Source organism: Lycium barbarum, chromosome 2 (genome assembly GCF_019175385.1).
Source record: "Lycium barbarum isolate Lr01 chromosome 2, ASM1917538v2, whole genome shotgun sequence".
In the NCBI taxonomy this organism is placed as follows: Eukaryota; Viridiplantae; Streptophyta; class Magnoliopsida; order Solanales; family Solanaceae; genus Lycium; species Lycium barbarum.
The window spans coordinates 52,948,045-52,974,589 of record NC_083338.1 but is presented as its reverse complement, the minus strand read 5'-3'; the positions used below and the strand labels follow the sequence as shown (position 1 = coordinate 52,974,589).

At 36.7% G+C, this 26,545-nt stretch overlaps 1 pseudogene; it reads right to left on the bottom strand.

The window, feature by feature from the left end:
• Window positions 1-1,416: 1,416 nt before the first annotated feature.
• LOC132628569 (uncharacterized) lies at window positions 1,417-3,670 on the bottom strand (annotated as a pseudogene).
• Window positions 3,671-26,545: the final 22,875 nt, after the last annotated feature.

Here is a 26,545-nt window from a genome sequence, read left to right as displayed (position 1 = left end):
AATATGAGATTTAATATTGGTTTTTATTTCATACATTATAATGGGGCAGAGAGTTATCTTGTTTTTTTTTTTTTTTTTTTTTTTTTGGAATAAGACAATACTTTGCTGGGTTTAGACAATGTTAATGCCTTATTTTATTTAGTAGTAATTAATTGGGAATCTGGGTGAGAAGGGTTACAAATTTATTCAAGACCCATTGCAAATGATAAAAGAAAACAGTGGAAAAACACATTAGTAAGGGGGGAGATGAATTGCGAAGTCGCTTCAAAACCTATTACCAAAGAGTGAAAAAGGGACAAAACAATTGTCTTGGATTAGTTACACGTCTTGATGTAAGAATTTAAATAAAAAAAATCATCATTGTTTAAGTAAGGCAAGTAGGCTCAAAATTCTAGGTGCGATATGCAAGTTAAGGTCGCGTTTACACGTCTCTGCTGGTGTATGTCAGGCTGAGGTCGCAACTACGCGTTTTATTCAAGACCAGTAAAAGGTCAACAATAATTAAGCGAATCATAGGCATAACTAATAAATACACTTTATTCAAAATAATTTAAGCCGAATATTAGTCAATAAAAGCGACCGTGCTAGAACCGCGGGACTCGGGAAATGCCTAATACCTTCTCCCCGGTTAACAAAATTCCTTACTCAATCTTTTGCTTTCACAGACCAAAAATAAATAGAGTCATTTCCTTTTGATTATGGATTCAATAAGGTGATTTAGAGCCCGTTTGGATTGGCTTATAAGTTGTTGACAACAGCTTATAAGTTGTTTTCACCTTTTTTGAGTGTTTGGCTGGCCAGCTTATAAGCCATTTCGTGCTTAAAATAAGCCCAAAAAAATAATTGGGCCCATTTGGCTTAGCTTATCTAAAGCAGCTTATAAGCCAAAAAAACATAAGTTGGGCTATCCCAATATTTTTTTTTTTGGCTTATAAGTTTTTTTCAGCTTATAAGCTGCTTTTTTTAAGCCCATCCAAACAGACTCTTAGAAACACCAAAACTCAATTTCAAGTGGCAATTCTGAATAAATGAAATAATTCAAAACGTCATTTCAATTGAAAAATCCCTTTTAAATAACAACAACAATAACAACATACCCAATTAATCCCACAACGTGGGGTCTGGGGAAGGTATAGTGTACGCAGACCTTACCCCCACCTTAGGTAGGGAGGCTGTTTCCGATCCCTTTTAAATAAATTTAAACTAATTTAAAATTTATTGACGGAAAAAAAGGGTGTGACAAATCAAACACACAATTCAATAGCCAAATCGACCTCAAATATTCATTAGTATATATGTTTCCTTGAGTTTACATTTAAACTGAATTAATTAAATTTTAGATTTTGTTTAAAATCTAAGATGAACGAAGTTATAGCGAAAGAGATGGTGAGAGAACAATTGGGGTGGTGGCGCAGTTGGCTAGCGCGTAGGTCTCATAGCTTCTGAGTTATCCTGAGGTCGAGCCTCTCTCACCCCATATAAGTTTTCCTTACTTGCTCTTTTCCATGAATTTAGAATACAACATTTTCAAAAAAAAAAAAAAAAAAAAAAAAAAAAGGGAAAAAGGAAAAAGAATGAGCCCAGATGGGAAGAAAGTTAGTACATAATTATTTTTCGTCCAACTTTAATACCTTTCAATTGAACATAATTTTTCCCTTGGTTTGTAACCTTATTTCCTATGAACTTTTTAATCGAACAATCACTAATGTTAATTTAGAATATAACTTTTCCAAATAAAAGAAAAAAATAATGAGCTTATCTGAGAAGAAGCTTAATATAAGTATATAATTATTTTTTGTCCAACTTTAATACATTTCAATTGAACATAGTTCTTGATATATTCCCTTGATTTCTAACCTTATTTTCCCATGAACTCTTTATTCAAGCAACAATAAATGTTAAATCATGAAATTCTAATGCTTGCAGACAACTCGACGTCCTTGAATTCCTTTATTGCATCTCAAGCTCCAAGTTATTCAACAAGCTCTCATTCTCATTTACGGCTTGAAACTTAGCCACAGAGCAATCAACATTAAAGAGTCCTGAAACTGAAAATTCTTTGTCACCTCCCGACACAGGCATCAAAACACCCATTTTCACTCTGCTCACACAGTTCCTTCTATAAGTTTGGCCCAAAACCCCTCACTCACTTCATCACTTAGTGACAAAAACTTGAATCCAAGTTCAAGATGAGCAAAAGAATCGCCTTGTGTTATGTCATAGTTATGAACTCTAGATTCTTTCTCTATAATAGGCACCACCTTTGCTGTAATCTTGAAAATGTTTTCCACTTCGATTACAACTTCATTAGTGTTGCTGGTTCGAGTAATGTATGTTGTTGGTCTAGATTCAGACATCCGCCTGTTAAGAAATTATATATAATTAAGGAACTAAAACATGTGCATTTTCTAATGACTTTAATCTTTAAATGAGGTGGTCATACAATTCAAAAGGTATCAGATCGCGCAAGAGGTTTTGGGTTCAAATCACAAAAAAAAAAAAAAAAAAAAAAAAAAACTTACGCCAGGTGCACTTTGTTGCTTTGCATTTACAAGTTAGACACTTCTTTCAAAATTAGACGGCGGTCTGAAGTATAATTTTAAATTTCAACTTTCAGATCAAGTGGCCATTTTTGTACTTTAGACCATTGATAGCTTTGAAAAAGTAGTTTACTTCTAATAGAGGGCCACTAAAGTGGAGTTTACGCAAATCAATCAAATTTTTGGCTCATTAAAAACAAGATTTATACATACAGTTATTGAGACATAGTATAATTAAACGCTACCTTTCTCCTTCGTTGTTGGGAAGAATAATAGTTTCACCATCAAAGTTGAGGGAGAGGCAGTCTATTGCATCATCCCATATTGCTGTCTTTTGTGCTCCAATGGCTTGAACCCAAGTGAAATCTCTTTTCATGTTCTCATTTCGTTTCTCTGTAAAGTGGGCATTAATGTGGAGGTTAGAGTCCGAGACCAGGCAAAAATCTCCGTCCTTCTTGTCGTGGAAGTAGAAGGTAATTCCATCTGCACCAATAAAACGTGGATCTTGGCAAACTGCTCCCAGCTTGTTACAACCTACATTCCAATAAATTAGAATAAATATTATAAGGAAAAATGATTTTTAACAACATGAAAAATGGTCCCTCGCTAAAAGTTCAAATGTGCTCAGTCCTCAATAATAACATATCAAATTATGCTTCAGCAGATATAAATCAAATCCATTAAAAAGTGCATGTGGAAGAGAAACTTACTGCAAGCAGGTTGCAAGAGACACAATCAACTTCACAAGTAGTAGGGCAAGATCTAGGGCACGTATGTTCTTGATCATAACAACTCGGGTGGTTCTTGTTCTTGCACTTACACTTCTTTGGAGATGTTGATGGTGGAAGGGAATAGGGGAATGGAGGTGATGTTGATGGAGAAGGGAAATAGGTAGGTGGAGATGAAACATCAATGCAAATTGGCTTGCAAGAGCGACACTCGGTAATGCAGCCATTAGGACAAAATTGGGGGCAAACATGTGAAAGATTTTTGCATTGTTTGATCTCATCATCAGAGCAATGAGAATGGCTCGGATGGTAAGCTATTCCAAGGGGAGTGGCCTCTGCTATTGCCACAAGCATTACCAAGAATATCACAAATCCGACAACATTGCGGGCATATGATGCCATTTTCCTTTTGAATAATTGAAATGTTAATATGTAGTTGAAATACTGGAATAGTATTGAGTTGTGGGATAGGCTTAGTTTCTTCCCCTTTTCATAGGAGTCGAGATTAGAAAATTAGTAAGGGTATTGTTGTGTGTCATAATGTCAGTGTTAATCATATATATATATATATATAATTGCATGACATAAGCCCGGTGACGTGACACTCTTTAAAGCCAAGAAACCCATTTATCTTTTTCCTCATTTTCCCTCATTTTTTCCTAATTTTCACATTTAATATGTGTCATATATTGAAAACTCAAAAGTCACAATAATTAGAAACAAGCCAAAAGACAACATAAAAGATAACCTTAACAATTAGTTAAAACCCAAAAGACACGATGTTCCGGCAGCCTATTACCATTAGACAAAGAAAATTGGAGTAGTAATTATACGTTAACCAACTTCGGTAAAACAAAACAAGGATACTTCTTTAATCTTCCTTAATTGCGCGCGCTCTCTCTCTCTCTCACACACACGTTTTTTCTGTCTCGCCAATTTCTCTTCAAATCAATGAATGTGTCTTCCTTTCTTTTCTACAGTTGTAAATGTTTTACTGAGAATCCGGAAAATTAGTAATGCATAAAGAGATCGAGGAGTTTTAACTGCAAAATTCATTAGTTCAGAAGTTCGTATGTTCTGGTTTGTGTTTTGATTATAGTGATTAATTTCTCTTCCAATGTCTATTGAATGTGATGTTAGTTTAAAATATGAACATTATATGGTCTTTCTTTCCCTTTTTAAAGAACATTATTTTGCGAATAAAGCCTCTCTACCTCCTGAGACAGGGATAAACTATGCGTATACTCTACTCTCCCCAGACCCCACTTGTGGGATTACACTGGGTATGTTGGTGTTGTATTTGTGACATCTTAAAATAGGAGAAAATTAAGCTTTAGAACCCAAAAAAAAAAAAAAATTGAAAAGCCAAATAATTTGTAAGAGAAATAAAGATGTTTTATATTTATAAAACAAAGATGAAGTTTCAAAAGATGTTTTATAAAATAATTTGTAAGAGAAATAAATATGTTTTATATTTATAAAACAAAGATGAAGTTTCAAAAGTCATGTAAAAACCATAAATTCATATGTACTTTTTTGTTTCAAACAAAAATACAATATGGATAGTGAATTTACAACTAAATATCACGGAAGAGATTTTGTTAAAAATAACATTTGGCCGTATTAAACAATACAATTGCGAATAAAATGAGAAGGTAAAATATTATGTGTAAACTATCTATTTTTTTGGTAGCTTTTAATATTCACATATTCGATAAAACTATTTTATAGATTAACGAGATCTTTTTCTACTATCACTATTTTTTAGTATAATTGCTTGTTTCTTGGTAAGTCATCATGCGGCACATGTTTCTTATATCAAGTCAACCTCGATACTTCTCACACCTTAGACATTCCATGTATAACTTTTCTTGAATCTTAATTTGAGTAGCTTAAAAAGAAACTAAAGAGAATTCGGCAGTCCGTTTCTGTTCAATTAAGGAGAAATAATATGGGTGTAATTAACTTCTATACATTGACAGTATTATAAGAGAATTTACACTATCTTGTCAATTAAAAGATAATTACCGATAACCGTCTATAAGAATGTGCATTAAGTAACCTGAAAAAATATAGTAACAGATTACCTGCAACAATGTTTAAATACACAGTATAAAATTCATTTAACACTATCAATATATATAACTTAAATTCATAACTAATATTCATACATGTATGTGATAAACCCTACGAACAAAAGAAATATGTTAACTTGTGAAGAGCTTAGAGTATTAATTAATGAAAGGGTGATGCTGGGGTGGCTGAGGGTCGGTCCTTTCCTTGTCAATTAATTTGGTATGAGTGCTTTGCTTGATTTTATCATTTTTTTTTTTGCTTTTTGGGTGGTCTTTAATTTTTACCCCTCAAATTGGTGGTCTTTAATTTTTGTCCTTTACTTAATACCTCGAGGTTCTAGGTTTGAATTTCAGCTCAGTAAAAAAAGAAGGAATTTCACAAGGCAGAATTTTTCCTTCAAAACTTTGCCTTGAGGCAGAATTTTGCCTTAAAAACTCTACCTTAAGGTAAAGTTTGAAACTCTGCCTTGCGAATTTTTTTTTTAATTTTTGACTGAGCGGGGATTCGAACCCGAAACCAAGGAATTTTAGCGAAGGGCAAAAATTAAAGACTACCAATTTGAGGGGCAAAAATTAAAGACCACCCCTAACGAAGGGAAATCCTGCAAACTGCCCTAATTTCATTAGTACTTAAAGAACCACATATTGGGCCTGTTTGGATAGGCTTATTCCTTTTGGCTTATAGGCTAAAAACTATAAGTTAGAAATTTTAGCTTATAAATTATTTTTGCTATATTGACTTAAACAAGTGCTTAAAAGCATTTTTTTAATTTACCCAAATACTGCAAAAATACTTAAAAACTATTTTGGCTTAAAAACACCTAAAATAAGCCAATCTAAATAGGCTCATTGAATAACGAAGTTGGTTAGAGTTTTGCATGGCATTCACTTTCGCCTCGTATGCAATATTTCGGGTTTTGGTTTCAACTTTGTTTTTCCTTTGGACTATTAGGGTAGGGTATGTCGATTAAATGAATCTTATATTTCTTTTTGGGAAATGGTGCAAATACATCTCTCAGTTTTGCGATCTAGAGCAGATATATCCTTCGTTTAAAAATATGATTTTTTTTACCAGTAAATCGGTATAGTTGAATTTGTATATGTGGTCAAGGACACGTGGATCAATGTAACCAAAGTTTTGAAATCCAGTAATAATTAATAAGATAATAGGAAATAAAGTATAAGTAAGATATATAGCCTGGGCCTTGGATATGCTTCGAGCTAGAGTCTCCGGTCGTCGAGCTACTTGAGCCTTAATGAATTAAGCAAGAACAAGGGAAAGCTAAGAATCATCTCAATGTTTTGTATTTCTATATAATATTTTTGATGCCCTTACAATGAAATTAGAATGTCTATTTATAGTTGAGCTATGGGATACACATTCCATGAATTGTGCTCCTACTAATATCAAACATTAATACAGTGGTAATGATGGGCAATAAAGATGACAATTATGTTCATTAATGCTCTGTGGAAGGCTCAGAGTCTCTATGTAACGGTTGAAGGTTGGCCTTCATATGAGCTTCTTCAATTCTCCAAGTCAAAGAGCTTTAGCATGTCTCTGGAGCCGCATAAGTTCCACCGGGGGCTCCTTTTGCTGACTCATATCCATCTTATCTTGGCCGCCATGTGTTGCTATAGAATTCGTTCAGCTGTAGCCTACGAATTTTTCCCAATACAGATAGTTTCCCACTTTTCGAAGACCCGAACAGGTGTGTTTGGGAAGTGGAGTAATTCGAAACCTCTTCGTTTGGCGAGAAATGAAACGTTCCCACCTCTTAGCTTGATGGGATAATTATCAGAATTGTACTTGAATGCTTCCCTTGAATCGGCGGCGACATTTGATGTAACGCAATGTTTCACTGTGATACGCAACTCCTCGTCTTACGAGTTCAATGATTTCCTCCCTTATATAGGCATGAAGTTCATTCCTGAAATACTTCACTTTCTCCATATTATTCTTTCCTTTTACGTTCTTATTTCTTTCAAAACCTTTTTTTCCTTTGTGAGGAAGCCTAATCTGACCATGGCTTCTCCCACCCCATCGTCCACATATTATTCTCTTTCTCTTCCTTCTAAAGGACAAGTAGAGGGAACTCCTATTACACCCCTACACTGGCAAAGGAAATCCCTGCACTTTCGATTACTCAGAAGTCAACTTGGGTTCCCTTATTGTGACATTCTTCCTCTCGACTGTGCATACCAAGAGATTTCTGTACTGATCACCACCATGAATCTGTGGGTGGGATTAGCTCTTTGATCACCGAAGAAAACCTCCCCCATGTTTACATGAATTGCAACTAGAGCACCAAAGTTAAGGCTCTGACTGTGGGAGATGAGGGACGGATGACTCAGCGTGTTGAAGGTTGCACCATGGTCCATACTTATCGTTTTTCCATCGGCTTTATGCTTCCCGTTCCTCGAATTGTGGAGAACTTTTTTCTCCGGTTCTAAGTATGCCTTGGCCAACTTGCTCCTCAACTAAGGAGGACGGTTTATTACATCCAGCATTTGTCTGATCGTGCTAAAGTGGATTTCACTCTTGACCATCTGATGCAACTTTACTCCTACCGGGTGTTTCGAGGATGAATGATCCATTTATACCCTCGAGGTTTTAGCGGATTGATTAATAGCGCTGAGTGTAAACCGCGAAATTTTTAAACTAACACTTGAATTTTCAATTGACCATATATTGATAGTAAGGGTATATTTTACTTCGCGGGCTAGTAAGTTTTGCCTCCCGGACAATTTTGAGCCCGAATTAATTTTTGGAAACACGAAATATTTGCCTATCTTCATTTCTTTCCACTTATTGCTTTAGTATGCTCTTTCTTGGTAACAAAGACATCTCATATTCTCCTTAAAGGAAAAAAATATATTGACAACTTAAGGCATTAACACGCCGTTGAGTTCTTAAGAATCATAATATTTTTTTCGTCTAAATGATAAAATGGATTTCGAGGCCCTAAGTTTTTGAAATTCTTAATTTAAGAAAAACTATTTTTTTTTCTTATATACATCAGAAAACCGGTTTCATTAGTTACCAGCCTCATGCCTGATGTCCAGTTACATATATGAAATGCTTAGTCGACCGGGCAGTCCCCAGTATATGCATACCCTTTTCTTGGAATTTTTGTAGACCACTCCTATGTTGTTAGTAGCTGACCTGTCTCAACACCGGTGATCCGAAGTACCTTAGACTCCATAGTAAGAAAATGAATGCTAAGCCTTCTCATGGACCTATCCATTTTTGTGCAAAAAGAATGACTATTGAGGCTTTTTATGGACAAGTAAATAAGAACTTTAATCTTCTTTCGTTCCTCTAGTGCCAGGGATATAGCCCCCCAGTGGTTGGGTGTCAAGTATGAAGACCCTAGCACTAGATATTGTGACGCCGGTTGTGACTTAACGTGATACATTGTACGGTGCTGCCTCATTAAACACCTTGTTGGAAAAACCCAATTGGGACAAATACCAATCAAAGGGATAAAGAGTGCAACGCGTATTTTTTGAATTACTTGTTGTATCACCCGTAGTTAGGTATAGTACTTTTTTATGTGACTGACATTCTAGTTGCTGGGAAACTTCTTTCTGTCTTGATCTTCTAACTGATATGATCCTTTGCCGGTAATCTCAACAACTTTGTATAGTTCTTCCCAGATGGAAACTAGTTTGCCTGCATTTATGTCCCGAGTATTGTATGTCACCTTCCGAAGTTCCCAGTCCCCAAATTTGAAATATTGGAGATTGGTTCTCCAGTTCTAGTGTCTTTCCATCCGCTACTTTTGTGCCACCATCCTAACATAGGCAAGGTCCTAGTGCTCCTCGAGCAAATCTAATTGAACTAGCATCGCATCACAATTGACCTGCTTATTCGCCCGTAGTTACCGTAAACTCGGGGTTCCCACTCTGATCGGGATCAATGACTCGACTCCATATACGAGGGAAAAAGGTGTCTCCCCAGTGCTTGACTTTGCTCTAGTTTGGCATGCCCAAAACACCTCAGATAACTTCACAAGGCACGCTCGTTTGGCATCTTCTAGCATGTTCTTCGAATTCGGGATTATAGTCTTATTGGTTGACTCCGCCTACCAGTTAGCGCTGGGATGCTAAGGAGAAGAAGTGATCCTTTTGATGTTCAAATCCTCTAGAAACTTGGTGATCTTGGACCCAATAAATTGAGGTCCATTGTCACAAGCTATTTATTTCGAGATTCCAAATGGGCAAATGATATACTATAAAATGAAGTCTATCACCTCCTTCTCTCAGATCTTCTGGTAGCCACCTACGTCAACCTATTTAGAGAAATAATCATTCATAACCAATACAAACTTTGCTTGTCCAGGGCTGGAGGGCATAGGTCCCACTATATCCATTCCCCATTTTATGAATGGCCATGGGGAAATAACTGAATGTAACTCTTCCCCCAATTGATGAAGCATCTGGGCATGGCGTTGACAGTTGTCGCACCTTTTGACGAAAGTCTTAGTATCCTCTTCAATCCAGGGCCAATAGTAACCTGCTCTTATTAGCTTCTTCATTAATGAATCATCCCCAAAGTAGTTACGGCAGGTTCCTTCGTGCACCTACTTCATCATGTAGTCTACTTTTTCAAGACCCGTGCAGCATGCCAATAGGACGTTGTAACACCTCTGATGTAGTAAAGCAGCCTTTGCTTGCAACGCCCTAGACGTTTTTTGGTCCTCGAGCAACTTTCCAAGCTTGAGGTAATCTATAAACACATGCTCTAGTCTTAAACCAAACTCGTCGAATTCACTTAATCATATCTCGCGAGATCTAAAGCTGAGTGAAGAAACAACACCACTAACCTAGAACTCGACTCTTTTGCTTCCATTAATTAACCCATATTGGCCAAAGCATTGGCTTCCACATTTTACTCTTAGGATACGTGCTCCAATATGTATTCCTAAAAATGGGAGAGCAACTTCAATACCTTCTCGAGCTACCTCAACACGCGCTCCTCCTTTGCCTCAAATACCCCAGGGAGTTGATTCAATACCAGCAGGGACCCACATTTTATCTCGATTTTCTATGAGCCCAGTCCCCGGGCAAATTCAAGACCTACGATCACAGGCTCATGCTCGGCTTCTTTGTTAGTTAAAGGTGTATATTTCTTGCCTCAAAATATCACCGGTGGGAGTATGCGAACTATTCCCTGGACGGTTCCTTTAACGTTAGACTCTCCATCAGTGTAGAGCATCTAAAACCCGGGGGTAGTCCCCTAGACTAAGGCGGCTTCCTTTTTCGCTTGCGTAGCCACCCCCAGACTAAAATTAACAACAAAGTCGGCTAGGACTTGTGAATTAATTGCAGTCCGAGGCTTATATTTTATATCAAATTCACTTATTTCCACCACCCATTTAGCCAAACGTCCCGATAGGTCGGGCTTCATAACGAAACGTAGTCACTCTAGCAAAAGGATGACACTGTAAATATGGTCTTAGCTTTCATGATGCCATCACTAGGGCAAAGGCCAATCTTCCCAGAAACGGTTACAGAGTTTCGACCCCGGACATGATTCTACTTACAAAGTAAATAAAAAACTATGTACTTTTTTCTTCATGTACTAAAACTGCACTTACCGCCACCTCACAAACAGCTAGATACACCAGAAGCTATTCCCCATCTTTTTGCTTTGACATGAGTGAAGGAATGGACAAGTATGCCTTTAAATTTTGCAGTGCCTGCTGGCTCTCTGGAGTCAACTCAAAGTGATTTTCTTTTTGAGCGATGAGAAGAATTTGTGGCATTTTTAGGATGATTGGGTTATGAACCTGCTAAGAGCTGCTATCCATCCGGTCAACCACTGCACTGCCTTCACGTTATCCAAGTTATTCAGTATGTCCTCAATTTATTTGATTTTAGCTGGGTTTACCTCGATTCCTCTCTCAGAAATAAGGAAATCCAACAACTTTTCTGAGCCTACTCCGAAACACACTTCTCCAGGTTGAGATTTATATTGAATTCTCTCAAAATAGCGAATGTTTCCTGCAAATGACTCAAATGGTCTCCTGCATGAAGACTCTTAACAAGCATATCATCTATATAAACTTCCATGGTTTTCTCAATTTGTTTTTCAAGCATTTTATTCATCAACCTTTGATAGGAGGCCCCGGCATTTTTCAGTTCAAAAGGCATCACGTTATAACAATAAGTTCAAAAGTTCGTGATGAAAGACGTTTTCTCTTGGTCATCCGGTACATCCTAGTTTGGTTGTATCCGGAATATGCATTGAGAAAACTCATTACCTCATGTTGTTCAAAATCGAACCCGAGCGATAACCCAATCACAATATTGGCTTATTGACTTATTAGTATTGGGTTACCGGATTAACAGTTGGTGAAAAAATTAAAATAGTTAACGGTTTATCAGTGCGAGGGCGGATTACTCGATTTCCTAATCAGGTAGACCTCTAACCCATTAAGAATTATCTTATATACATTTTTATCCCTAGGCATATAAATAGCTGGAAATTTTCTATAGATTGATTTATTTATTTTTTGCATAAATAGCTAAAATTCTAAAAAGAATAAAACCTTTTAAGTGTAATATATAGGCTGAGAAGAGAAATCAACTGCAATGAATCTCCACTGAATCTGTTGCCATTTTTAGTTCCCAGTGTCTACATTCCATTAACCAGTTCGTTTGAAGCCTTATTTGGTTCAAAATTCATAGTGAAAATGCTTATTCTTTATCTGTTGCTCAGAAATGTTATATCCTTATTTTGAAGTTGTGCAAAAGAACTTGGCTGTGGCACAAGCAATTGTGCATAGTAAATCATAAAATGTTATCTTTCAGTCAGTTGATACTCAATTTGCATAAATGATAATACTAAATGTGAAGCTCTACAGAAATCTCGCATATAATGATATGATTTGTATATGATGTGTTAAATCAAGTCCTAACTAGGACATTTTCGTTGTCACTGTATTTAATTTTTATTGTCTTTAGATCTAGCTGATACACCACTGCATAACCATTCAATAATTATTAACTCGATACCGAACTAACTGATATCTTATGGGTTGGCTAGAAGATTAGTACATTTAAAAGCTAATAACTGATAAGACAAATCGTTAAGAGTAATTATTCGCCCTATCCGCCCGATAAGCAGCCCTACCGACAATAGCATCAATCATTTGATCTATACTTAGAAGCAGGAATGAGTCCTTTGGGCAAGCTTTGTTGAGATCTTTGAAATCAATACACATCCTAAATTATTCCCCTTTTAGGCACTACAACTATGTTCACTAACCAATCCGGATATTTGACTTCTGGATGGATGATAAGCTCAAATTACACCTATAAATTGGCGTAAAGCGGAGGTTGTCAAATATAGTAATTCAATTAGGTTGGGGTCGAATCCTACTGGGAATAGAGTGTGAAAAGGTTAATGTTGTAGTGTGTATTTTAAATTTCGTCTTCATTCGTATTCTGGTAAGTTTGTAAAAGAGTTTAATATCCCATCACCCCTCCTCCCACCAACTCCCATCACCGGCAACAAGTCCCAAAATCAAGATCATTGAGTTCTCCAATTAAGTTATTATGTGAAAGATCAAGAATAACGAGACTCTTTCAAGAAGAAATGGAGTTTTTTAGCTTTCCAACAAGCTTATTTGAGGTGAAATTAAGGAGATTCAAATTCTGGCAATTGGGCAGTGCATAACTCAAAATGCGAAAAGTCTGAAATTGCTACTTTAATATGATGACCGATATGTTGATAGTGAGTCCTATTATTGTTCATTCCTTTTAATCTAGTTAATTACATTTGTACGCGTTGGATTGGATTTGGATTTGTACGCGTTGGATTGGATTTAGTATTATGTCTATGCTTTCTCGGATATTGAAATTTGATTTATTAGCTCAACTGAATATAAATGATGTTTTGGTTATTGTTGCGTTTAATAAGGAATCAATTGAATTCTGTTGTGGTATAGTCTTATTAGTGCTACTTGGTTTTTATTAGCTAGACTTCTTATTTGAGGAGAAATTAAGTAGATCTTTGTCTGAATTTGGATTTAAATTCGCCGGAGTTGAGCAGTTTGCTGGCGGAGGGTGATCGGAGTTTGCGTAGTTCATTTAAGGGATTAGAGAGAGTTGAGCTGGGGGTTGTGTATAATAGTTAGGTCAAGGCGGGTCAGTTAAGTGAATGGGTTATTTTAAGTGATTTGGATATTTTAGCTTAATTTGGGGTTTTCCATCCAATTAGGGGTATTGGTGTAAACTTTGTAAATAGGAGGGTATATTTATTTACAATCACTAACAGAGGATAAATTTAGCTATTAAAACAATGTAGAGGTGTATATTTGGCCCTTTTCCCTGGTAAATATTAAGGGACTTGTAAAATAATTAATATTTAAACTATAGCCCTTTTCCCTGGTAAATATTAAGGGACTTGTAAAATAATTAATATTTAAACTATAGCCCCTAGGTGAGTAGTATAAATAGAGGGACATTCTTTTGCAAAATCCATCAAGCAAATAAATCAAGTTCCCTCTAATCCCTTAGCGATCTTGTGTAGTAATCTAGGCTGACTTGGCATAGCAAGGTCGTAAGCAAATTGTGAAAGAACGTGAGCGAGTTGTCAAATGTCACACGTGCGCTTAGTTGAAGACTAAGGACGTGACAACGTGGTATCAGAGCGAAGGTTGTGACTAAGGGAATGACAAATAACGGAGAAACCAACGCTGCTAAAACCCAAGACAACATCCCCCAGGATACCATTGGCAAGAAAGGTCATAACAAAAAGAGGAATGTGCCAAAAAGTGCCGGGAGGTACTACTAAATGAAGGCCTTACATCCTAAGAACTATTTACCACTGAGGCGAGTGTGGATAATGTGGAGGTCCTGTTCGAGGATGTCTCGCTCGTTAAATAGTGGGTGATGAAGGTTAATGTGGGGATGGACGCCATTGACATATTTGGCCAACAGCTGGGGAAGGTGAAAGGCAGCCTTAGCGATCTTAAAGGGCACACTTTTCAAGAGATTGAAAGAATTTGAAATGACTTAGAGGGGTGTATGCAGGACAAGATTGAGGTAAAGCAAACCATCACTGCCTATGAATGCAGACTCATGGCAGCATTGAGTACTATCGATGCCATGAAGGCAATGATAGTGGCACTTGAAGAGCAGGTCGACGTTGGATTGATCGAGGCAACCAACAATATTGTTTTAACGAGGGAGGCTAAGATCGAGGCTCCCAAGCCACCGATGTTCAAAGGATTCACGATGCACAAGAAGTGGAGAACTTTCTTTGGCACTTGGAGAACTATTTCAGCCATGGCAAATGAGGGATAATGAGGCCAAGATCAATACTGATGTGTTGTATCAATCCGAGACCGCCATGCTGTGGTGGAGAATAAAGGTGGTCGATATTCAGAGAAGTGTGGCCGTCATTAGCACGTGGGATCAGTCCAAGCTCGAGTTCAAGCCACAATTCTTCCCAAATAACTTCTTGTATGAGGCAAGGCGCAAACTTAGAGAGTTGAAGAAGACAAGAAGCATGCACGACTATGTTAAGGAGTTCACCACCCTTATGCTTCAAATTCGCAACCTCACCAGCGATGACTTATTATTGCTTCACTTCGAGGACAGGTTGCGGACTGCACTAAGCAGGAGTTGCAAGCCAAGCCATCACGACAAAGTTAAATGCAATGAGTCAAGAGCTAGCAATGCTAAACGTGGGGGAGACCATGGAAAGAGTAAGGAATATCAACAACAATAACCCAAGACTCAAAATGCCAACAAGTTTAACGGTAAAAAGTCAAGTGGTCATCAGGGTTATATCGAGAAGAAGGTGTCGATCGAGAAGAAGGGATGCGACATATATGTGGGGCCACACGGCTTCAAAAACTGTCCTAACTTAAAGAGCCTCAATGTAATGGTCTGTGAACAAAAAGAGCAGATGTAAGGAGAGAGTTCAGGCACCACACAGTTTGATATGATAGGCATATTTGAAGATGATAAATGATAGGCATATGTGGCGCTGACAAGAAGCAACCTATCCAACCTGACGAGAATAAACTTCAGTATGTGGATCTCGCCATTAACAACAAGCTCGCTGGTGCTTTGGTGGACATTAGAGTGACTCACAATTTTGTGACAGAGGCCACAACGAGGAGATTAGAGTTGAAGCTTGCTCCAATTAACGGCCATGTCAAGACCGTGAATCTTGAGCCAGAAAATACTCGTGGTGCAGCCAATGGTGTTGGTATCAAAATGGGTGACTGGAAAGGTACGACAAACTTTACCGCCACTACTATGGATATCTTTGACATTATTCTGGGGTAAGAGTACTACCTCCAACGTCTCTTGGTCTTGGAGCGAGAAGGAGCTTGCATGGTGCCTACAATGACTATGCCGCATGCATAAGGCCAAGCACAGCTTTCAGCTATGCAGCTTACAAAGGGCTTAAGAAAGAGGATCCAACATTCATTGCAACCATTGTGAGTTTGGAAAGAGACAATAGTACCCAGAAGACACTACCGCTTTGCATAGAGAAGTTGCTCGAAGAGAACACAGATCTTATGCCTAACGAGATACCTAAGCACTTGCCTCCTAGACGTAAGGTGGATCATACGATAGAGTTGGAGCCAGGGACTAAGCCACCCATATTCGCCATTTATCGCATGGCACCACCTGAGTTGGAGGAGAGAGCTACTGGATGTTGGTCATATCCGTCCATCTAAGGCACTCTTTGTCACCTCGGTATTTTTCTAAAATAAGAAGGATGAATCGTTTCGCTTGTGCATAGACTACCAAGCACTTAATAAGGTCAAAGTGAAGAACAAGTATCCAGCCTCACTCATTGATGTCTTATTTGATAGACTTGGGACAAGTCAAGTACTTTACAAAGGTGGATCTTCGCAACGCTTACTACTAGGTTCAGATTACGCTAGGCGACGAACCGAAGACAACATGTGTGACGAGGTACGTGGCCTTTGAATGGTTGGTGATGCCCTTTGGCTTAACCAATGCACCCGCTATATTATACACTTTCATGAATGAGATCTTTTATTCCAACCTTGATGGTAGTTTACTTGGATGACATAGTCATCTATAACAACACCTTGGAGGAGCAGGAGGAACATTTAAGAAAGTTCTTCCAAGTCTTGCGGGAGAGCGAGTTATACATTAGGAGGGAGAAGTGCGATTTTGCACAATCAAAGGTGCACTTCTTGGGCCATGTCATCAGCAATGGGGAGCCACGCATGGACGAGTTTAAGGTACAGGCTATCCAAGAGTGGCAGGCGCCTACGAAGGTAACTGAGCTGAGATCCTTCCTTGGCCTTGTTAATTACTATCGTCGGTTCATAAGTAGCTATACAGCTAAAGCAGCACTATTGACCAAGCTGCTAAATAAGAACAAGTCATGGGCTTAGATGGAGAACTATCAAAATGCCTTTAAAGACCTTAAGGCAGCCTTGACAGAGGTTCTTATTCTAGTGTTGCCTGACTTTACCAAAACGTTCAAGATGCATACAGATGCATCTGAATTTGCAATTGGGGGCTATTTTGATGCAAGATAGGCATTCGATAGTGTTTGAGAGCTGCTAATTGAACGAGACAGAGCGGTATTGTACGGTGCAAGAGGAGTAGATGACTACCATTGTGCATTGTCTTCCCGCATGGAGACATTATTTGCAAGGGTCGAAGTTCGTGGTCAAGACTGACAATGTGGCTACCAGCTACTTTCAGACACAAAAAAAGCTCACACCGAAGCTGGTAAGGTGGCAAGATTTCTTGGCTGAGTTTCACTATGTGTTGGAGTATAAGCCGGGTAAGGGTAACGTTGTGGCTTATGCCTTGAGTCGAAAGGTCGAGTTTTCTGCCATCACTTTAGTAAGTTGGGACATTCAAGAGGCTATAAGAAGGGCATGGTCCAGCAGCCAAGCACTTATGGAGTTAGCCACCCAGGGAAAGACAAGGCGTTTTTAGGTGGAAGATGGCCTATTGCTCACACAGTTTGGAAGGTCCACGTGCCTAAATTTGGAGATATTAGGCGGTATATGATGAAGGAGAGTCATGACACGTTATGGGCCGGGCATCAGGGCTATGGTCGCACAAGGGCCTTGAACGAGTCATCACAACCCAATCGGAGGGCCATGACGGGCACCCGAAGCTAGCCTACCGAGCACCACATGGCTTACATGCGTCTCATCATCATACATGAGTCGGCCATAATGCTAACTATAAAATGCCATAAATCATAATTGACGCAAGCCCAAAAGATATATGCATATATACGTCATTAAGCTGGTCTCAAGTACTCATGCTGACAGGGCATCCAAAATAATGATACAACACAACAGGGACCGAGAAGGTCACAGAACATCTAACTGTACATATCTGTCTACGAGCCTCTACATAGAGTGCATAACATGATAAGGACGGAACAGGACCATTCCATACCCATATATACTCAAAAGAATCATACCAACTGGACTGCTGCTCTAGAACAAGTGGAGTGCTCCTGTACAAATGTTGAGGAAGCAGCCTAAGGGTCTGATCCGTCTCCCTGTCTACCTCCGGGCATGAACGCAGCGTCCACAAACAAAAAAGACATCAGTATGAATAATGTACTGAGTATGTAAGGCATGAATAACAACATAATAAAGATATGAAAATAACATGAGATAGAGAGAACAACTTCTACATTTGGATGCCTCTTAAGGCAGATATCATGCATGCTTTCCTTTTAAAAAAAAATTCATACATATACAAATATCATAATACCATACCCGTCCGTATAGGCTTGGTGTCATCAGTACCCGACCATAATAAGGCTTGGTGTTATCTGTACCCAACTGCAGTGGTGTGCACAATAGGTGTCGTACTTGGCTGACTATAGCTTGACTCGGTGTGAGAAAATAGCTACATATATATATAAGCATGCATGAGAGATCAAAGAAACGTTATAACTTTATCAGAATGACATAAGGTCGTAAATCTCCGATTACAACTATGGAGCTATTATCATAGACATATCTCACCTTGAAGGAACAATAACCAGAAGATGAGATTATCATCAATAAATATGATCAATAACCATAAGAAAAGATCAATAATCATGAGACAAAGATCAATAATATCATAAGAACATCAAGAACCATACGCTTCTAGTATTTCTAGAAATGGAGTCATTATGAACATCATTTGGATGGGTTTATTTCAATAAGATCATGCCATAAGAAAGAAAGGGACAACCTTAATATACCTTGCCATATCCTTAACTACCCAACGCCTATCCTCCCAAGCTTGTAAATCTACATTCAAGATGATTCATACCAAGGTCAAGTCATTGAAACTCTCATAAGGTCAAACTAAATTAATTGGTGAGGTAGCGAAAATTGGCAACACTTCCCCTATATCATCTACTTCCACCAAAATCCAAAACAACTTCCAAAAAATAATAATAAAATAAATGACACCATATCTAAGAGATTACATTCAATTTAAACTTAAATCAATCCAAAACTCCCTTTCAAAAACAAACCATAGCCATCATCTTCAACTTAATACCTTATGACTTCTCTACTATAATTCTCTTCATTTTAAGATTTGCTATACCTTCAAGTCAACTCAACATAAGAAATAAGATAAAGAACATACCTTATATTAGAAGAACTTCACCTCCCACAACTTACTCCAATACCAATTTCATCACAACCTCGAGTAGAAGCAAGAACAATCATTTTCCATGAACTAGCTTGGGGTTTTAGAGCTTGATCTTCTCTTGTGATGGTTTGGAATGATCTAGGATGATGGAGAACCTTAAAGAACATCCTTATAAAGTAGAGAGAACTATGGAAAGTGTATATATGAAATGAGACTTTTTAGCACTTTAAAAAGCCCTTGAACCGCCCCTCCGCCCTAACTTGTTGTGGAGATGCGGCCTAGCAAGTGGAAACTTGTGGCTGCATCTCTCCACCACTTCTTGGGGTGGTATTGGGAAGTGAGCTGCCTTAATGGGAGTTTTCTACCAGTTTGCTGCACTACAAACTCAATATGCGGCCACAAACTACCCAAAATCCCCACTTTTCGCGAAAATGTGTTCTTTTCGATTCGTTTGACCTCCAATCCTTATGATACCTCCTTAACACTTATGTAAACCTACATTAACCAACTAAAGAGCCCTATGACCTCCTCTCAAGCTTATGCTAAATGAATTATGGCACAACGATGCAAAATCTTTCGAGGCATAACATTCTTCCCCCTTTAGAACATTCGTCCTCGAATGTTAAACTCTTAGGGAATTTATATATAAATTTTGGTAGTCTTCTCTGTAACTGCACCGCTGCTAACTTGTCACACAGCAACCCAAACTATGCAATGCCACCCAGGGGCATAACAAGTAATAGTAACAACGGCCTTGCACGACCAGAAATCATAAATAATGAAACATTACGAACCTGAGGGTAATGGTGCCTCAGTTTGGGCCTCCTCCGGGAGTGGAAACAAGTGCGGATACCTGGATCTCATATCTTCCTCAGCTTCCCAAGTCATCTCCTCAATATTCTTATTTCTCCAAATGACTTTAACTGAAGCTACATCTTTAGTTCTCAATCTCTGAACCTATCTATATAGGATAGCAATGGGAACCTTCTCATACGATAGTTGCTCGGTAACCTGAACATCATCAATCAGTACAACTCTGGAAGGATCTCCAATACACTTACGACGCATTGACACATAGAAAATCGGATGGATTGACTCTAAGCCTGAAGGTAGATCTAACTCATGGGCCACCTGGCCCACTCTGCGTGCAATCCTGTAAGGCCCAATGTACTAAGGATTAAGCTTACCCTTTTTGCCAAATCTCATAACGACTTTCATAGGTGATACCTTCAAGAATACCCAGTCATCAACCTGGAATTCTATGTCTCGTCGGCGATTATCCGCATAAGACTTCTGACGACTCTATGCTGCCAATAATCGATCCTGAATGAGTTTGACCTTCTCCACTACTTGTTGAATCAAATCTGTCCCTAGTAGCTTAGTTTCCCCTAATTCAAACCATCTAATCAGTGATCTACACTTCCACTCATATAAAGCCTCATACAGGGCTATCTGGTTACTAGAATGATAACTATTGTTGTACACGAACTCCATAAGCGGCAAATGATCATCCCAGCTACCTCTGAAGTCCAGTACACATGCCCGTAGCATGTCTTAAAGGGTCTGAATGGTACACTCAGCCTGTTCGTCTGTTTGGGGGTAGAATGTTGTGCTAAGACTCACTCGAGTCCCCAAACCCTTCTGGAAGGACCTCCAGAAGTTAGTTGTATACTACGCACCCCTGTTTGAGATAATGGATACTGGAACACTATGGAGTCGTACTATTTACTTGATATAAAGCTTCGCATAATTCTCGGCTGAGTAAGTAGTCCTGATAGGTAGAAAATGAGCTAATTTTTTAGGTCTGTCAACAATCACCCATATGGAATCAAACTTATGCTGAGAACGGGGCAAGCCTGTAATGAATCCATATTAATTACTTCCCATTTCTATGTCAGAATCTCAATAGCTTGCAATAATCCACCAGGCTTCTGATGCTCAATCTTCACCTGCTGATAGTCAGGGCATTGAGCTACAAACTCTGCTTTGTCTTTCTTCATTCTGCCCCACCAGTAAACGTCCTTAATATCATGATACATCTTTGTCTTCCCTAGATGAATGGAGCAACGGGAATAATGAGCCTCTCCCAAAATTTGACGACATAATCCTGCAACATCAGGAACACATAATCTGCCCCGATATCTGAGAACTCCATCTGTAGAAATTTCGAATGGTGACTTTTTCTTCTGAGGAGCTGTATCTCTATAATGGACCAACATAGGATCCTCATACTGACACTCCTTAACCTCAACTACTAGAAAATAAAATAAAGAAAAATTCGGAGCGAATCAATTTACTTATAGAGGAGAATTCGGTGAACAAATTAACGTTTCGCATTCTGCCGTCTCTACAAACAAGCAGAAAAGTTTATTCAATTTTTAAGCACAGTATTTTTTGTATCTTAATTTGATTTTAACATATTGAAAATCATGTCTAATGATCTAATAAGACCATGCTCGTGTAAGAACCACAATACTTATATTCTGACAACTCTTTCAAAAGGAAACTCTCTTCAACTATGCCTCTTTAGAAGAGATACCTTTTCAACTATAAGGTTCATCAATTATAACTGAAAAGTAAATATGTTTCTAAGCATAAATAAGTCCATATTTATAACTTAATATAGGAGACCTCTACACATCAATATTAATATAGTATAATTAGCAAGTTCCTCGTATAAGATTTTGGCATGATATCTTTGTTGCAACAAAATAAATGCATACATATGTATTTGATGCAATATATTTGATGGATAGGATTTGGGCTTGTAATTGGGCTTTGACACAAGCTCAAGGTCTCTCTAGTTGGGCCGAATGAACGACAAAACCAATGTAAAGATTTGATTCTCTAGGTACAAGTACAAATTCTACAACCCATATAAATTATACTCCCTCCGTCCCAAAAAAATTATTTTCTTTTGACTTGACACAAAGTTTAAGAAATAAAGAAAGACTTTTGAAATATGTGATTCAAATCAAGCCTTAGATATTTGTGTGACAGTAAATCATCTCATAAAGTTAAGTTGTTTCTAAATATAAAAAGGTGACAATCTTTTTGGGACAAACTAAAAAGGAAAGGAGGACAATCTTTTTGGGACAGAGTGAGTACTTTATTAGATAACTAATATGGATTGATAGAATGTCAACATATAATTATTAAATATGTGAGTCCACTTAAATAGAAATTACTAACAAGTTAACATACAACCGATAATGAATGAAAATACATAATAATTAAACAGTTACACATTAAATAATTTAAGACAAAGTATCACAAAATTAGTAGAGAAGATTTGGCAAACATCAGCAGACTTTAATTTGCGTATCTCTAATTTTTACCGAATTTCTTAAACTAATATCTTGTAAATATGTATAAGAATATATTAACAAACTTTTACTCCGCAATTTTGTTTTGATTGTCATTATTCTTTCCCGAAGGAAACTAACAAGAATGGTGTTGTGAAACACGTCTCTGAATTTGTACTATGTGTAAAAAAAAGATTATTGTTAAAGCTGATTTCAATTAATTTAGTTAAAGGCTTAAAGTTTTTGGTTTAGGAAATTAAAGTGGGTTAGGACCATTTTGCTAAATCTATATGTGACCCATTTTTTTTTTTTTTTTATCCATATTTATATGGGATGGATTGCTAATCCATTTTACCTCAATCCATTTTCAATCCGCCAAACCCGATCCAATCCGCACATTTGCCACGACCAGTGTGTACTGTGGTCAAGTTGTGACCTGCTTAGGATCATAACCCAATATAGAAGTTGTCGTGGGTTGAAAAAAGGATAAACCATGTTTATAAGGAGCAAGAATGCAATACCCCTGCCAATAAGTCGAAGTCAATGTAAAATGATTCACATGAAGTGGTTGCAAATCTACAATCCGTTGCCTACCTAAAATGTCAATGATAGTGATATATGATGTGAGAATCGTGAGTTTTTCTGATATTTATGTATGAATATTGAAAAAGAATCATGATACATGTGATAAGGGGAGCTACGTACTGTGAATGGGCCAATTGAATTTTTCTGGGCAAGTTACATATTTGGCTGGTCATCAAAAAATAATACATTTGCTAGTCAAATATATAAAAATCCATACTACAATGTAAAAAGTGTAGATTTGAAATAAAATTTTCCCTTTCGACGAAAAACAAAGTATATATTTTAAGTATATTATGCTTTAATATACAAAATATATACATTTTGCAGGCTATTATTTTTGTTGGCGGCTATTTAAGTCAATCTCTCTTTCAATTAACCGAAAGAATTATGAAATGCGTATTAAAAAAAAAGTATTTAATGGTAAAGGGTTTCGGGAAGGGCCTCTAATTATTCCATTTTATAGTTATTCTCTGAATTATTTTTATGGCAACTAATCATTTTAAAGTTTCGAAAGGTAATAAGTTGCCTCGTCCATTATTGTCTACCAGTGAAATGGATGTAAGCCATGTGCTTGGCATGTTCTTCCCTCATGGGTAGCAACAGAGAAAAATGAATGATATACAAAATTAAAGAAGGAATGAAAAAGGACAGAAAGAAAGTAACAGCCAGAAAAGAAAATACAAAAAGAAACTAATAGATATTTAAGAGAAACAATAACAGTAAGGAAATAGGAGGAACAGAGAGAAAAGGCCTCGTCGCCTTTCTGCTAGAATTATTGCCATTCCCATTTTGGTCACCAACATAATTTATAACACAGGGAAAACTTTACAGGCCTTAATAGGTACAAACCGAATTGCTTAGTACATAGATAGTTTTTTTGTTTTTTTTTTTGCGTGGGTGGGGGGAGGGGGGGGGGGGGGGGGAATTGACATTTTAATACAAGTAATACATAGTATTGGCATATTTTTAACCCAAACATGTTAGCATGTTTTAGGCCTAAAATAATGGACATTCTATAGCCAATCAACTAAAGACGTGGCTTAATAATAGGGATGTGGAGCAAAATTAGGAATCTCATTAATTATTTCTCTTAATCCACGTTGAATATCAATAAAATCAGGGATTCCATTTCTCATTTATTCACTTACTAGATATCCCTAAAACTATGGATACAAATATCACCATATCTTCTATCATTTTCGTATAATTAAAATTGTATTTATTAAGTGGGTCTATAAAGGCAAAAGCATGATCTCCTTCAAACTCTCATATCTCTTAGTAAACATATTTTCCATATGTATAGCTATAATAATCCCAGTGAAATACAAGAAAAATTGAAAAATAATAAATTCAAACCACATATTTAGTATGTATACCAGTGCAAAGTTATACAGATACTAATGCAAACAAATGTATATCAATTTATGTATACATTAGGTGTATACAACACATTCAACAAACCAACAAATGTATACAATAGATGTATACAATTAACAATATATGTATACAAAAACCAAGTTGAAAAATATAAAAACATGTGTATACATCTCAATCAATATATGCATACTTTAGGTACAATTCGTTTAACAAACCAGCAAGTGTATACAATATATGTATACAAATAACAATAGATGTATAAAAACCAAATTGAAAATAAAAAAACATGTGTATACATTAAGTTGTATACATCTTAATCAACAAACCAACAAGTGAATACGATAGATGTATCCAAAATAAAGTTGCAATTAAAACCCAAATGAGATTTTCAAATATCTACACATATATAGTTAAGGGAGAGAAATTTCCGAATAATAGTATAATTTATTATTCAAAAACCAAAATACATATACCCAATTAAAAATTCAATTATTTTCTTAAAAACACCAAACCCAACTACAAATACCCCTCTAATGAAGAATTTAAAAAATATATATTAATCATTCTAGAGTTCTAATGGAGAGAATTTTAGGGAAGAAGTTAGAGAAATATGAGAAAGAGAACAAGTATACGTATACAAAAATTTAACCTTCTAGAAGAGAGAATGTACAAAATACCTATTTTTACTCAACACTTTATGGGTCATATATGCCAAATTTTTTAATCCAAAACGTGAAAATGGGTCATCTTGTGCCACATTCTTAAAACTTGGTTAATATATGTCAATTTCATGTACCAAAATGTACACGGTGCCAAATCCCCTTTTTTTTTGGGGGTGGATTGCCCTTCAAAGTCATTGGTCTTTAATTTTTGTCCCTCAAATCGTTGGTCTTTAATTTTTGTTCTTCGCCTAAAAATACATGGATTCTTGGTTCGAATTCCGCTCAGTAAAAAAATTAAAAAAAATTCGCAAGGTAGAGTTTTGCAAGAAAATTTTGTCATGCGAAATTCAAACTCTGTCTTGCGATTTTTTATTTTTTTTAAATTTTTGACTGAATGAGAGTTCGAACACGAAATTCATAGATTTTTAGGTGAAGAACAAAAATTAAGGATCAGAAATTTGAGGGCAAAAATTAAAGACCACCTCCGACTTTCATATTTACTTTTATCAGTTACAAAGGTTATCTTTCTTTGGATTGTAAGTATCTAGTTAAAATTAAGCCAAACAAATTGAGATAAGAAGTGTGCAAGAAAAACGCTGTCAAGATGGAGGTGAGTTAGTTGATGGAGCACGTGGAGAAGACCGATGTTGGGTGGTGAGAAGAATTATTGGGTGGTGCCCAAAAAGAAAAAATGGGAGGGAAAGTGGGAGTTCCTTGTAGGCCGTTTGGACAGGAATGTGGTGATATTTAGAGAAAAAAATAATAGTATTTGAAATTAAATTGAAAGGGCATTTAGAAATTAAAATTTACTTTAAAAAATGTTGAATTTTTGTGATGGAAACAAAGATTTTTTTAAAAAAAATGTTTAAAACCTTTTTTTTTTCTATACAGTATGGTGTTGTATTGTATTGTAAAAAATGTTTAAAACCTATCTCTTAAACTTGAGAAATTCAACTTCAAATTGGGATGAAAGATCAACTAAACATATAGTCAAATAATTTTTAGATTTTTTTTTATTATTCTTTTAGACTTGAGAATTTCTTTCTTTTTCTATTTCAACATAAATTTGAGAATTTCAAAGAAAGTTTTGACTTTGACTATTTCATTGGTATGCAGTGGAAGTTTTGAAAGATTACAATCAGAAGCCTCCAAGTAGTCCAATAGTATTTAACAAGAACAACAAACAAACAAAAAAGACATGCTTTGACAGTCGGATTGCGATACCAACGCATTAGCATCTCATTCTAGAAACCACAAGGCTTCTCAAAGGCACCAATAAAAGAAGACTGAAACAGTACCCTTTTTTTCTGTTCCTCAAACCCGCTTACCCCTCTTTACAATTAAAAATAATTTGATTCAATTTTTTATTCTATTTTTAATGAAATGATTTACGACAACACAAATATTTATGGTATCAAATTATAAAACTTTTTAAAATAATTACTTTTTACTTAAACTCCGTAATATGTGAAATTGCCTCATAAATTAAACCAAAGGAGTATTAGGCTTTTTCATTTTATTTCTCGTGATAGTATTGATTTAACACAAAATTTAAGATAGCTCATTGAGCTTATATAATATATTAGGTGATAAGAAAAATTGACGTTAAACTTTTGGCTAAAAAGAGGACAAATG